Genomic DNA, 13,409 nt, shown 5'->3' on the forward strand with positions numbered 1-13,409 from the left:
ATTAGCCATTGTGGCAATGGCATTGGGATCGGGAGTGTGACAGCAGCTTGGGGGTCAGAGTGGGACTGGGGTGCTTGGCGACGAGAGGGCTGGTGAGCTGGGTGGAATCATAGCGGTCGGTGACATTGCCACATCTTCGAGGTCCGGAGCGATCGACAGCAAGGTGGCTGGTGAGTCCGGGTGGGACCCTGGCTATAAGTGGCTGATTGGCAGCACAGGGGAGATTAGGCCCAGTGCGTGGGGGGTGGGGGAAAATGAGACCAGCCCAGGATTGAGATCGAGTTCGTGTGGGGAAGCCCAGCATCTGTGGGCCCATGGCTAAACAAGGACTGCAATGCTGAACTTTTAACTTTATTTCTTTATTTTTCTACTTTACACCAAGAAAAGCTGTAATGTTAACCTTTAATTTAGTTCTTTACTTTTCTACTATGTACTTCAGATTTTGTGCCTGGTAACTTTTGTACTAAGATGGTGTCAGAGAATAGCAACTTTGGACATTTTCCACTGCACTTGAAGGATATTAAAACCTAATTCAAATTCTAATATCACCACCTCATGCTCTCAGAGCCAGGAAAGCAGCAATATAACATTGTAGGCAATTTAAGAATAAATACTGTTTGAAAATTATAAAAAAAAGTATTTCACTAGAAAGCACTTTTTTTATGAATGCTAATGGAAAAACATAACTTCTTAAAGTTATTTTTATTTATTCATGGGATGTGGGTGTTGCTGGGTGGACCATCTCGAGTTGCTCTGGTGAAGGTGGTGATGTTGCATCACTGTAGCCTTTGTGGAGCAAACTATTTATAATGGATCTTAGAACGGATATGCCCAAATCTACCAGGATGCTGAGGTTAACACTTGAATTCTAATCAACCCAATAATGGAGGTGAGTTGGTGAGCTCTTATTGCTTACTTCCTATATCCATATAACACAGATTAACTTGTCTCCCAGACACAAAGTGGATCTTCTCTCCTTGTGGCCTTGTGAACTCAGGATTTTTAGGAACGTACGCATGAATATACAAAGTAGGAGCAGAAGTAAACCATTTAGCTTCCTGAGCCATATCCAACAGTCAATAAGACTGTGGTTATTCTGTTTGTGTTTTGAATTTCACATTCCCATCTACCTCTGATAAACTCTACTGTACAAAATTCTACCCACTTCTGCCTTAAAAATCATTCAATGACCCCCAGCTCCACCGCCTTTTGAAGCAAAGAGTCCTCAAGTTGTCTCTAAGAGAAAAATAATTCTCCTTGGCTCTGTCCTGAAGGGCCACTCCTGATTTTAATACAGTATCTAATAGTTTCGGACTGACCCACAAGAGGAGATATTCTTTCCATGTCCAACTTTGCCCAGACCATTCCAAAACTTAAATACTTTAGTCAAGTCACTCCTAACTCTCTGAGACTCCAATGGAAACAAGCCCAGTTTGTCCAAGCTATCGTCATAAGACAAGACATTCATTCCAGGTACCAATCTGACAAACCCCGTCTGAAACACCTCAAATGTAGCTACTGCCTTCCTTCAATGAGGAGATGACCAAATAGTCCACCTACAGTTGTTTGCCCAGTCCAGTACCATTTCCCAGCTCTCGAACCACTGTAAGAGGTTTCATTCTGTGCCGTTTGTACTATTGTATCCTTAGCATTGCAACTCACAAGTTTCAAGCTACTGCTCCAGCTCCTTGATGCTGCCCTCTCTCTCTCACACACACACACGCACACACAGTCTCTCTCTTCATTTGGCAACTCAGATATGGAAGATAATCCAACTCCATTTCCTGAAACCAGATGGCTGTTCCATTTCCCATTGGAGGTACGTCATTTCAGCTCCAGGACATCTCTGCCGTAGTTCCCATGGTAATGGCGCAACCAACTTCAGCTATTTGACCTTCTTTCTATAAGAAGGTCACGATGTGGAGTGGTCATTGGTAATTGCACAATGTGCAGCGCCATTTTTATCTCAGAGATAGTGGAACAGTCTGTGTCCAAATGCAGCAAGACCTAGACAATATCCAGGTTTAGACTGATAAGTGACAAGTGACATTCATGTCACACAAGTGGCAGGCAATACCCATCTTCAACAAGAGAGAATCTAACTACTGCTTCTTGACATTCAGTGGCATTACCATGGGTCAATCCCCCATCAACATCCTAGTTTAACATCGAGCAGAAACGAAACTGGATTTGCCATAAAAATACAATGGCGACAAGAGTAATTCAAAGGCTGGGAATCCGATAGAGAGTAACTCATGTCCTGATGCACCATAGCATAGCCACTATCAAGAAGGCACAAGTGGAGAGTTTGATGGAATATTTTCCACTTGCCTGCATGAGTGTAGCTCCAGAATCACTTAAGAAACTTCACACCATCCAAATCAAAGGTTCTACTTGATAGGCACCACATCCACAAGCATTCAGTCCCTTGACCGCTGATGCTCTGTCGCAGTAGTGTGTACCACCTATAAGAGGCACTGCAGAAATTTACTAAGGTTCTTGACCCTAGTGCCTCTCCCACACTGAAACCCCTTGTGAATATTTAAGCCAGAGATTCTGGTGTGAGTGAAGAAACTGTTGGATGCCCTGAGAACTGAGGTGTTGACATTGGAAGAATGAACTTTTAAGCTAACAAAGCTGTTAACTTAATGCCTGGGTTAAAATACTAGCCAAAGGGGTGTCAAAATAATCTATTCAATTTTTAATAATTAATAATAATCTATTAATACTAGATTAATTTTTAATCAGCACTACAAGTGATAGAAGCGGGAGCAAAATATTAATCAGTAATATTAATCTCAACTCAAGGTCAGGGAAGAACATTTGATGTTATTTAAACAGAGCAAAGAAGCAATTAGAAAATTGGGGAAACTGAACAATATTTGCATTTATCAGGAAAAAAAAGTTCATTAACTTTTTTTCCATTTCATTGTTAATTAATTGAATGAAACTTCTTGATATATACCAAGTTGCTTTTAATATGTACCTCTCTTCGATACAACAAATCCAAACCATCATGGACCTTATTCAATGTCTGCATTATAATTCATGGCCAATCTCATCAAACCAACATGCACATTTGTTTTCCTTTTCATCTCTTTTTAGAATAATGGCTGAAGAGTGTTCAGGAAGTTCAATGATGGAGATGTATTTGGTGAAGATTACAAGAAGGTGTTGTAAAGGAACAGGAAGGAAACATCACACGAGTCAGGATTTTCCACTCTGAAGATGAAGAATGAAGCTGAATGTTTTCAGTTTATCACTTCTCCCATAGTCCAGGGTGAGCTACCAAGTGCAACCGTGTGCTTTTCTCCTCATTCAATATGCAAGCGAGACAGCATACAAGTTAAACAGCGAATCACATGGGGTGAGAGGGCAGGGTGTTCACTCCCCCAATGAGACCTTCGAGAGTTGTAAGTTCTAGTGCTATAATTAAAGACCAACAGGACACCACTTCACTCACGGATCCATCCAGAAACATCAAGAACCTCATTTTCAACAAATCAATTGTCCCTTCACCATGGTGGAGAATGGGCTACACTCCTTGTACATTTGGCCTCAGTCAGGGGTGGCATCATGGAGTGAGGGGTCATGGTTGCAATGCCTCCTGAGGGGCCACTCATCATTCAGACACTAAGTCCTTGTACTCAGGCAGATAATAACCGCACTGTTTGTGTGCTCGCAGCCATCTTCCATTTCCATTGGGCATTTAGAGTCTGTATGAATATGGAAGGCAACATGAGTCACACTTGGCACAGTGAGTGACAGGCTTAGTCTGGTAATTAAAGGCTCCCCACTCCTCAAACTCCGTGTTCCTTTCTTCATTGACATGGGGGGTGGGGGGGTCCCACACATCTCTTTAAATAATGACTTTGTCTTCCAACAATAACCCCTGAGCTCCAGGACTACAGTTAACCATGGCAACCATGCTAAAGTGCTGACGGCTTGTTGAAGCCAGGCAGGGTGTGACTATTGAAGCCCTAACTTTTTCCAATGCATAATCCCATGTTCTCAAATCCAATCATTTCTGTCCTCCTCCCCATCATTTGTTGACTTTTCCCTCTTTACAATTATTCTCCCCTTTCCATTCCAGTATGCTGCTTCCAATCCTCAAAATTGACTTCTCTAACTTCTCTATAACAGCAGTGGCACCTGACAAACTATCTCAAATTTCATTCAAGCTGACCCACAGACTGATAACTGACTGGACTCTTGACTGTTATCTGCGCAGATCCAAATTGGAGTGGGAATGAAAAACAGATTTTTTCAGGCAGTTCGACAATCTAGTCCTGTAAGACACATTTCAAAAGCCATGAATCTTAAACACACTCGGGGTCTATGTCAATAGAATTGATTGGAGAGGAACCTTGTACAGTTGCACAGGTATGAGATTGTCATAACGTGGGGCTGCACAGCAACATCTTCATGCCTTCCCTGATGGTTGCTGAGAACTGTGACAAGCTACCTGGCTTTTTGTCTGCACTAAGGCAAGGCAAATGTACAGTGACCCTATAAGATGTGGTTGAGAGGGCAAGACAAGCAAAGCAGAGATGCCGTGAGATCTAAGTAAGCTCAAAGTGACAGAGTGCAAAGGGAGCAAGAAAGGAGTCTTGAAGTGCCCCCTCGTCCGATCCGTGAGATTGGTGTCTTTTGCTTTGCAAAGTGTCCTGGTGGCTGCATTACAATGAAACATACCGATGTGCTTCAAAGTGAAGCTTTGAAGTACAGATTATATTGTACTTGGGTCAGAGATGTGCCATCAGGGTGCAGAGAGGCTGCTGCAAGCCTGATGCCAGATTCCATGGATGAGGGCTGCGGCTACTTGACTATTTTCAGAGAATTCAGTGAAAGTGGAATGGCCCCATGCAAACTGGGAAGGTCATAGAGGAGAAAGTGAGGTCTGCAGACGCTGGAGATCAAAGCTGAAACTTTATTGCTGGAACAGCACAGCAGGTCAGGCAGCATCTAGGGAACAGAAGATTCGACGTTTCGGGCACATGCCCTTCTTCAGGAAAAGGTCATAGAGTCATAGAGTTATAGAGAAGTACAGCATGCAATCAGACTCTACAGTCCATCTCATCCATGCTGACCAGATATCCTAACCGAATCTAGCCTTATTTGCCAGCACTAAATCTCTAAACCTTTCCTATTCATTTGTATGTTGTAATTATACCAGCCACCATCACTTCCTCTGGCAGCTCATTCCATACACGCACCATCTCCTGCATGAAAATGTTGCCCCTTAGGTCCCTTTTAAAGTTTTCTCCTTTCACTCTAAACCAATGCTTTCTAGTTCAAGACACCCCCACCCCAGGTAAAAAACTTTGTCTATTTTATCCTATCCATGCACCTCATGATTTCATAAACCTCTATAAGATCGCCCCTCAGCCTCTGACGGTCCAGAGAAAACAGCCCCAGCCTATTCATATATAGCTCAAATACCAGTGACTATTACTGGTACTGCATTCAAGCAACGAGAAAGTGAATGGATGCAATGGATTAGAACTTTGTAAGTTCTTAGGGCATGGTGGTTAGCACTGCTGCCTCACAGCGCCAGGGTCTTGGGTTCAATTCCACCCTTGGATGATTGTCTGTGTGAAGCTTGCACATTCTTCCCATGTCTGTGTGGGTTTTCTCCCACAGTCCAAAAATGTGCTGGTTAGTTGGATTGGCCATGCCAAATTGTCCACAGTGTCTAGGGATGTGCAGGCTATGGGCGTTAGCCATGGGAAATGCAGGGCTACAGGGATAAAGTAGGATGGGTGGGTCTGGAGGGGATACTCTTCAGAGGGTTGGTGTGGACATGATGGGCTAAATGGCCTGCTTCCACACTGTAGGGATTCTAAGTATTTGCGGTGGTCGATGAGAAAGGTGGAGATAGTTGGTGAATGAGGTGGTGGACAGGGTGGGTTTGAAAGACTATCAGAAAAGGGTAAGCTGCAGAATTTGTACCTTTTGGGGCTCCTCAATGGACCCAGAGGATACAGAGAAACCAACCCCCATTCTGGCCACTTGGTGTGAGCCTCAATACTGCTGGTAAATATTGACTGCAGTGGCATGGAGCTCTTATGCCTCAATTGACCCTTTTGTGGGCATTTTACCACACTTACTATTCCCACCTCTAGTGTAACTGTGATGGAGGAAGCAGAGGTGGGCTGGTAAGGGGTGGGCAGACCAGTCATTGGATTTAATATATTCTCCTAGCTCTGAATCTGCCAGCATTAAATCCAACCCATTTGTTCCTGTACTGTTGCTAAAATAGAGCAGAATAACAACTACATCTCACCTCATATGACTCAAGTGCTTTCAGTCTGCCGACTGAACTCTGTTGAAAATAGCATACAAAACATAGCACTAATGCAGAACTGGATATGTAAGCAATTATGTTGTCAATGGTAAGGATGGATTTGAGCATGACATTGCTCTGGTATGGAACATAGTCTCTAATGTAGAGAAATTAAAAGTCTTGAAGTTGAAAAGTGGCAAACTGCACAAAAGGAATGGAAAAATTTGGTGAGATTTTGAGAGTGAACACACTTCATCTGCTACATAAATGCAGCAGTGATCTGAAAAGCAAAACAGGAGTTTGAGGGACAAGTCTGAGCTACTGGTATCTTGTTTACTCAAGGCATTAAACCATGCAACCTTCCTCCAGTGTTAGGTATAGTTCTGGGCACCATGGCATAATGGCACATCCTGGCCTCAGACAGAATGAAATCTAAGTTGACAAACAGGTTAAGGCACTTGTGCGACAGATGGAAAGCTGGTGAGTATTGGTGCCTAACAACTTAAAGCACACCTTAATGAAATCTTAAAAGAAAATCATTGGATCTCAAAACAACTTTCTGTGTTAATATAAGCTCTAACTGAAGTTAGCATGGCATCAAGCTTACAAGCTAATGCTAATACATGTTTGAAATATAAAGGGAGAGATTCTACTGCAACACCAGAAGCTTAAATAGTACTAGGAAATTGTACACTCTCAGCCCATGATTATCCACCCATTAATTTTTAGGGATTTAAAATCTAGGCAGAGGGTTTGGAAATTCCAAGCATATAAATTGAGCTCTGAAGCTGAAAATGTCTCCGCGACATTTTCATTCAGATCATCGAGATGTTGAATAGTTTGCCTGAAGTGGCCATGGGAACAAATCCCCAGAAAGTGATAGATGATATTCTGGCAGACGAGGTGAGGGAAAAATAAAACAGATGGAATGGGATGTGTATGAAATCACATCTGGGATAGGGACACTGGGTGAAAATGGGGTCACTCCCAGCCCTCTTCGATCCTACGTCCTTCAAGATCCAATATCAGATTGTGGAGAGAGGCTGGTTAGTTATGTCAGGTATCTTGGATCACTTTGGTGATTTCTGGATTCCCTTTCCAAATTGAGCAGTGTTCTAAAGGCACGTCAGTTCGACACACTGTGTCAGCTGAACTCGTGATGGAAGTTGCTGTTACCATCCTGTTTCAGCACAGGAGACCACTAAGGGCCTGTTTGGTTTGGTGTGAATGAGGCAAACCACTTCACAGTCTGACTAGAACACTCTCTTTAGGTTAACAAGATATAGTTATTGCATGTTAGCAATGAATTTGCAAGATACATTGACATGATAGATATTGTTCCTGTGACTTTGAGTAGAACTAGATGTTACATCTCCTTCCTTTGAGATCCCAAATGTTCTGCTTCCCGTCAATTTGGCATCATCATAGTGGATGGTGCTTGTGACACTCCTTAATATTAACCCTTTCAAACCCTTTCCAAAATATTCCCCAATCTTTTTATCTCATTGTTATTATTGTTATGTCTCACTGGAATAGTGTGCTGGAAATCAAGCACTATTATTTCCAGATTCACCATGAATTTTGAAAATATTATTAAAGTACATAAAGTCCCCAGTTTACCTATCAGATAGATCCAGGAAAACAGAGAACACTCACCAGATTCCTCTACTTAATGAAAATTACTATTCATTACAAAAGAATAATTTAATCACAAGTAAACAACTATGAACTTGCGACATGGATCCACGGATTAACACTATAAAGCCATTCTAAAACCCTTGTAGAAACATACAGACAGACACAGACAAAAAAAATACTTGAATCATTCACACCCACTAGTTCCTCAGCTCTCCAACAATCAATCAGAGAGCTGTTATCAGGCTGATGACCTTTGGCATCTACAAATGATCACAGTTCCATAAACCAATCAGTAAACTGGTGCCAGCGGCATCTCGCTTTATTGCCACATCCTTTCACACCTTCCCCCAATCTTTGCAAAGCAGCAGTGTCAACATGGCCCACACTGAGTTACAGCAACTTTTTAAAGGCAGAACAATGCCTTTCTCAGGCTTTTGTGTAAAACAATATTCTTTTGTCCAATTAAATCCACAATCAAAAATCAAGCACAATAAAAAGATGTGATCTTTACATTATTTTATACTTGTTTATATAATTAGGTTTACCACAAACACATTGCCCCAATGTGTTGGGTGGAAACTTATTGAGTTTCCAAGGAACATGCAAAGCAGGGTGCTGATTTCTCCTGACTGATATGCCTGGGGCAAATGTCAGGAACCAGACATGACTGACAGTGCCTATCTGGAAACATAATGGGCTTTTAACAATGGAGCAGGCACAGGGCATACTGGTGAATTCCCAGATATCCGCTGAATGGCAGGTTGTTTTTAGAACGGCATCTGGTAAGATGGGACCAGGATGGGATTTGGTAGACACCGTAGGGGCAGTGTAGGTAGTTAATGAGGTGAGATTGGCAAGATATGGTAGGCTTTGTAGCAGGAATTCCTCCAAAAAAACCCAATGTAACTCAGACTTAGCAAAATAAAGAATCAGCCCCCTGACTTTACAAATTCAGGTGATCTCGATGTTTCACTGTTCTCCTGGTACCTGTTCTCATCAGACGTGGAACACTGGTGGTTTGCTGGGCAGAAAACCATTTCTATGAAATTCCTCCTGATGATCTGCAGTTTGAAGACTTTGTTATAGTGAAGGACTTAACACTTTAGATTTCCCTATTGGACAATGTTTTCTCTGCTGTAACGAATGAACGCTTCATTATTTAGAATTGTTGGACGTTGATTGTCCATTCTTAGTAGTGGCCTCCATGTGGTTGTGCACAGTACACCTTAAATCTGTATCAGCAGGTATGTATTCTCAATCCACTGTAGATTTGTGATGACATGTGAAAACCTTTTACTCCAACTTGTTGATTGGTTTGGAATCTCTCATTGCCCTCAGTGATTGTGAAACCATTATGTTCTTGTCCTCCTTTCTGCTCTTTGAGGATTGCTTCCAGCTTGGCATGTATCTGATCACTGACACTGCGGATTCTTCCTGAGAAGATAAAGAAGTGAAATATTGAACTTGCTTCTTCCAAGTCACTTCATCATCTAACAACAGGCATGAATCTGTCACAGCTATTTGTGGACAAAGTCGTGTTGCACTCCAAGTTACATCAGTTATAGATTGCTGATGTAATCTTGCCAAGGGAATTACCCCCCCCCCCCCCCCATGAACACGGTGGCTCAGTGGTTAGCACTGCTGCCTCACAGTGCCAGGGACTTGGGTTCAATTCCAACCTCAGCCTGTCTGTGTGGAGCTTGCACATGCTTCCTGTGTCTGTGTAGGTTTACTCCACAAGCTCTGGTTTCCTCCCACACTCCAAAGACGTGCTGGTGAGGTGAATTGGCCATGCTAAGTTGCCCATTGTGTTCAAGGATCTGTAGCCTAGGTGCATTAGTCAGGGGAAATGTAGAGTAATAGGGGTAGGGTAATGGGTTTGGGTGGGATAATCCTTGGAGGGTCAATGTGGACTTGTTGGGCTAAAAGTGGTCTGTTTCCACACTGTAGGGATTCTATGGTTCATTTGGCTCAAGTGGAAAGTGCTGTTCAATGGCTACCTAATTTTGTGTTTTCCTTCAAAAATGTTTGCAGTCTGATCAGTCTTCAGTGTTGACAATCATGGAAAATGCTTGTGCTTATCCAGTAAATTCATCAGTTCCCATAACTTTCATTGCCTGAAACAAATTCCTTACATCAACTTAACTAACCTGACTGGATTCTGATTCTGTTTATGTTCTGTCATCTGAATAGGGAGCCCTGCAAAATCTTTTACCTGGTGTCATTTGATCATTTGTTCTTCAATCAGCTGCTCGTTGACTTCAGGCAGTTTAACTCCATTCATCTCCTTTGCCAAGATCGATCTTCTCCTCTCAGGTTTGATCTGTGTCACTTCCAGCATTCTGCTTCACTCACCATCCAACTGGCTTTCTCTAGAGTGGTGCTGGAAAAGCACAGCAGGGCAGGCAGCATCCGAGGACCAGGAAAATTGACGTTTCAGACAGGAGCCCTTCATCAGGAATGACGCTCAAACCGTTACCATATTCCTGATGAGGGCTCCTGCCCGAAACGTCGACCTTCCTGCTCCTTGGATGCTGCCTGGCCTGCTGTACATTTCCAGTGCCACTCTAATCTTAAATCTAATCTCCAGCATCTGCAGTCTTCACTTTCGCCTGGCTTTCTCAAGAGTCAGATCTTCTTTGCATCATAATAAATCCAGCAAAAACACTTCAGCAACTCTTGTAACAATTCAGTCTCTTGCAAATTCTGATTTGAAGTCATATTAATTGAATTTCTCAATTAATCCACAGAAATCATTAATTAAACCATCTAATGGATTACCTTGATTGCTAAACTCTTCTAATACATCTTTCTTTTTTGAGAATTCTACCAGTTCTGAGCATGGAATTGTTGTCAAAGACTTTAGCAGATATTCAAAAGTATCCATTGCTACATTTACCCCATGCTCAGTTGCCGCAATATCAGCCATCATCCTAATTTTAGAGACAAGTATATTTAGTTGTTCAGATTCTAATTTAGTGTCAGATTTGGACACTACACACCATCTCAGAAATTGTTGTGTCCAAGATCCCCAATTCTGTATTCCATTTCAACCACCTTTGAAATGAAGTCCTCCTGGCAATGGTGTTTCGCATGCCACACCTTTGTAATATGGTTATAAAATTTAAAATTTAAAAGAACTGCAGATGCTGTGAATCAGAAACAAAAACAGAAATTGCTGGAAAAGTTCAGCAGATCTGGCAGCATCTATGAAGCGGAATCAGAGTTTAATGTTTCGGGTTTGGTGACCCTTCCTCAGAACTCAAAACTGCTGGTTATAAAATTTGTTTGCTTAAAATACTTTTTCTTCCCCAAATATACCATTTCTGCTTCAGTTTGCTTCTTACTGGGAGTGTCTCCCACATTTTATAGCTAATGTGTAGGATTCCTGTTTACACAGTAGAAATGATGGGTAAAATGGAGATTTCCTGCTTCTTTTGTGACTTCATTTCATGAATTCCCTAACTGTGGCTTTAATAAGAACCCCCACTCCTTTATCTATTTTACTGTATAACTCCCTCTGCCTGCAGCTTTAAAAAATAATTCCCACACTAATCACTTTAGTCTTACTGAATGTCTTTTACATCCTTTAAGAAATGAATGCCACTTTCTTCATTGTTTTTGCTGGATGGCTTGTGTGGGTTTAATAAAAATCCCTGTTTCTTTCACAGCTTTAAGTCAATGATTCCTGCTCCTCACTGTCTAAATAACAGATTTCTCACTGCCTTGGCTTTTAAGAAGGTTCAAGAGTGTGGTGCTGGAAAAGCACAGCATATCAGGCAGCATCCGAAAAGCAGGATAATCGATGTTTCAGGCATAAGCCCTTCATCAGGAATGAAGCTTGTGGGCTGGGGGTGCTGAGAGATACATGGGAGGGAGGTGGGCTTGGGGGAAGGTAGCTGAGAATGCAATAGGTAAATGAAAGTGAGGGAGAAGGTGATAGGTCAGAGAGAAGGGTGGAGAGGATAGATAGGAAAGGTGATGGCCAGGTCAGGAGGGCAGTGCCACGTTGGAGGTATGGGACTGGGATAATGTGTAGGGAGGGGAAATGAGGAAGCTGTTGAAATCCATATCGATCCCATGTGGTTGCAGGGTCCCAAGGAGTAATATGAGACCTTCTTCCTCCAGGCGTCCGGGGGTAAGGGTTTGGAGGTGGAGGAGGCACAGGACCAGCATGGAGTGGGAGGGGGAGTTGAAGTGTTCAACCACGGGATGGTGGGGTTGGTGGGTGCGGGTGACCCAAAGATGTTCCCTGAAATGATCCGCAAGAAGGTGTCCTGTCTCTCCGATGTAGAGGAGACCACATCGGTGCAATGGGCGCAGTAGATGACATTGGTAGAGGTACAGGTAAATTTCTGATGGACGTGGAAGGATCTTCTGGGGTCTTGGACGGAGGTGAGTGGGGAGGTGTAGGTGCAGGTTTTGCACTTCCTGCAGTGGCAGGGGAAGGGGCCAGGAGTGGGGTATGGGTTTGTGGTGGGTGTGGACCTGATGAGGGACTCACGGTGGAAATGGTCTCTCCAGAACATTGTTAGGGGTGGGGAGGGAAATATGTTTCTGATGGTGGGGTTTGTTTGGAGTTGGCAGCAGTGGCGGAGGATAAAGCGAAGTATGCGATGGTTGGTGGGGTGGAAGGTGAGGACCGGGGGGGTGTTGCATTGGGAGGGGTGGGGTTCAAGGGCGGTGGTGCAGAAATTGGGCGAGATGCACTGGAAGGCATCGTCGACCATGTGGGAAGGGAAATTGCTATTTTGGAAGAAGGAGGCCATCTGGGATTTTTGAAAGTAGAATTGGTCATCCTGGGAACAGATGTGACGGAGGCAGAGAAATTGGGAATAAGAGATGACATTTTTCCAGGAGGTAAGGTGGGAAGAGGTGTAGTGTAGGTAGCTGTGGGAGTCGGTGGGCCTATAGTAGATGTCCATTGTTAATTGGTCGCCGGAGACGGTGATGGAGAGGTCCAGGAAGGGGAGAGAGATGTCTGAGATGGTCCAGGTGCATTTAAGGTCGGTGTGGAAGGTGTTGGCAAATTGATGAACTGTCCACCTCCTGTGGGAGCACGAGGTGGCGCTGATATAGTCATCAATGTCGCAGAGGAAACTGTGCGGTGTGGTGCCGGTGTAACTGTGGAAGATGGACTGTTCCACATACCAAACAAAGAGGCAGGCATAGCTGGGTCCCATGCAGATGCCTATGGCTACCCCTCTCATTTGGGAGGATTGGAAGGAGAAGTAGTTGAGGATGAGGACCAGTTCAACCAGGTGGATGAGGGTATTGGTGGAAGGGTACTGGTTGGAACAGCGTGTGAGGAAGAAATGGAGGACTTGGAGACCCTTTGTTATGGCAGATGGATGTGTAGAGGCACTGGATGTCCATGGTGAAGATGAGACGTTGGGGTCGGGGGAAATGAAAGTCTTGGAGGAGGTGAAGGGTGTGGGTGGTGTCCTGAATGTAGGTGGTGAGTTCCTGAACTAAGGGGGACAGG

This window comes from Chiloscyllium plagiosum, unplaced genomic scaffold (assembly GCF_037043375.1).
Source record: "Chiloscyllium plagiosum isolate Xiang-an unplaced genomic scaffold, Cpla_swu_hap1 HiC_scaffold_14, whole genome shotgun sequence".
Taxonomy (NCBI): domain Eukaryota; kingdom Metazoa; phylum Chordata; class Chondrichthyes; order Orectolobiformes; family Hemiscylliidae; genus Chiloscyllium; species Chiloscyllium plagiosum.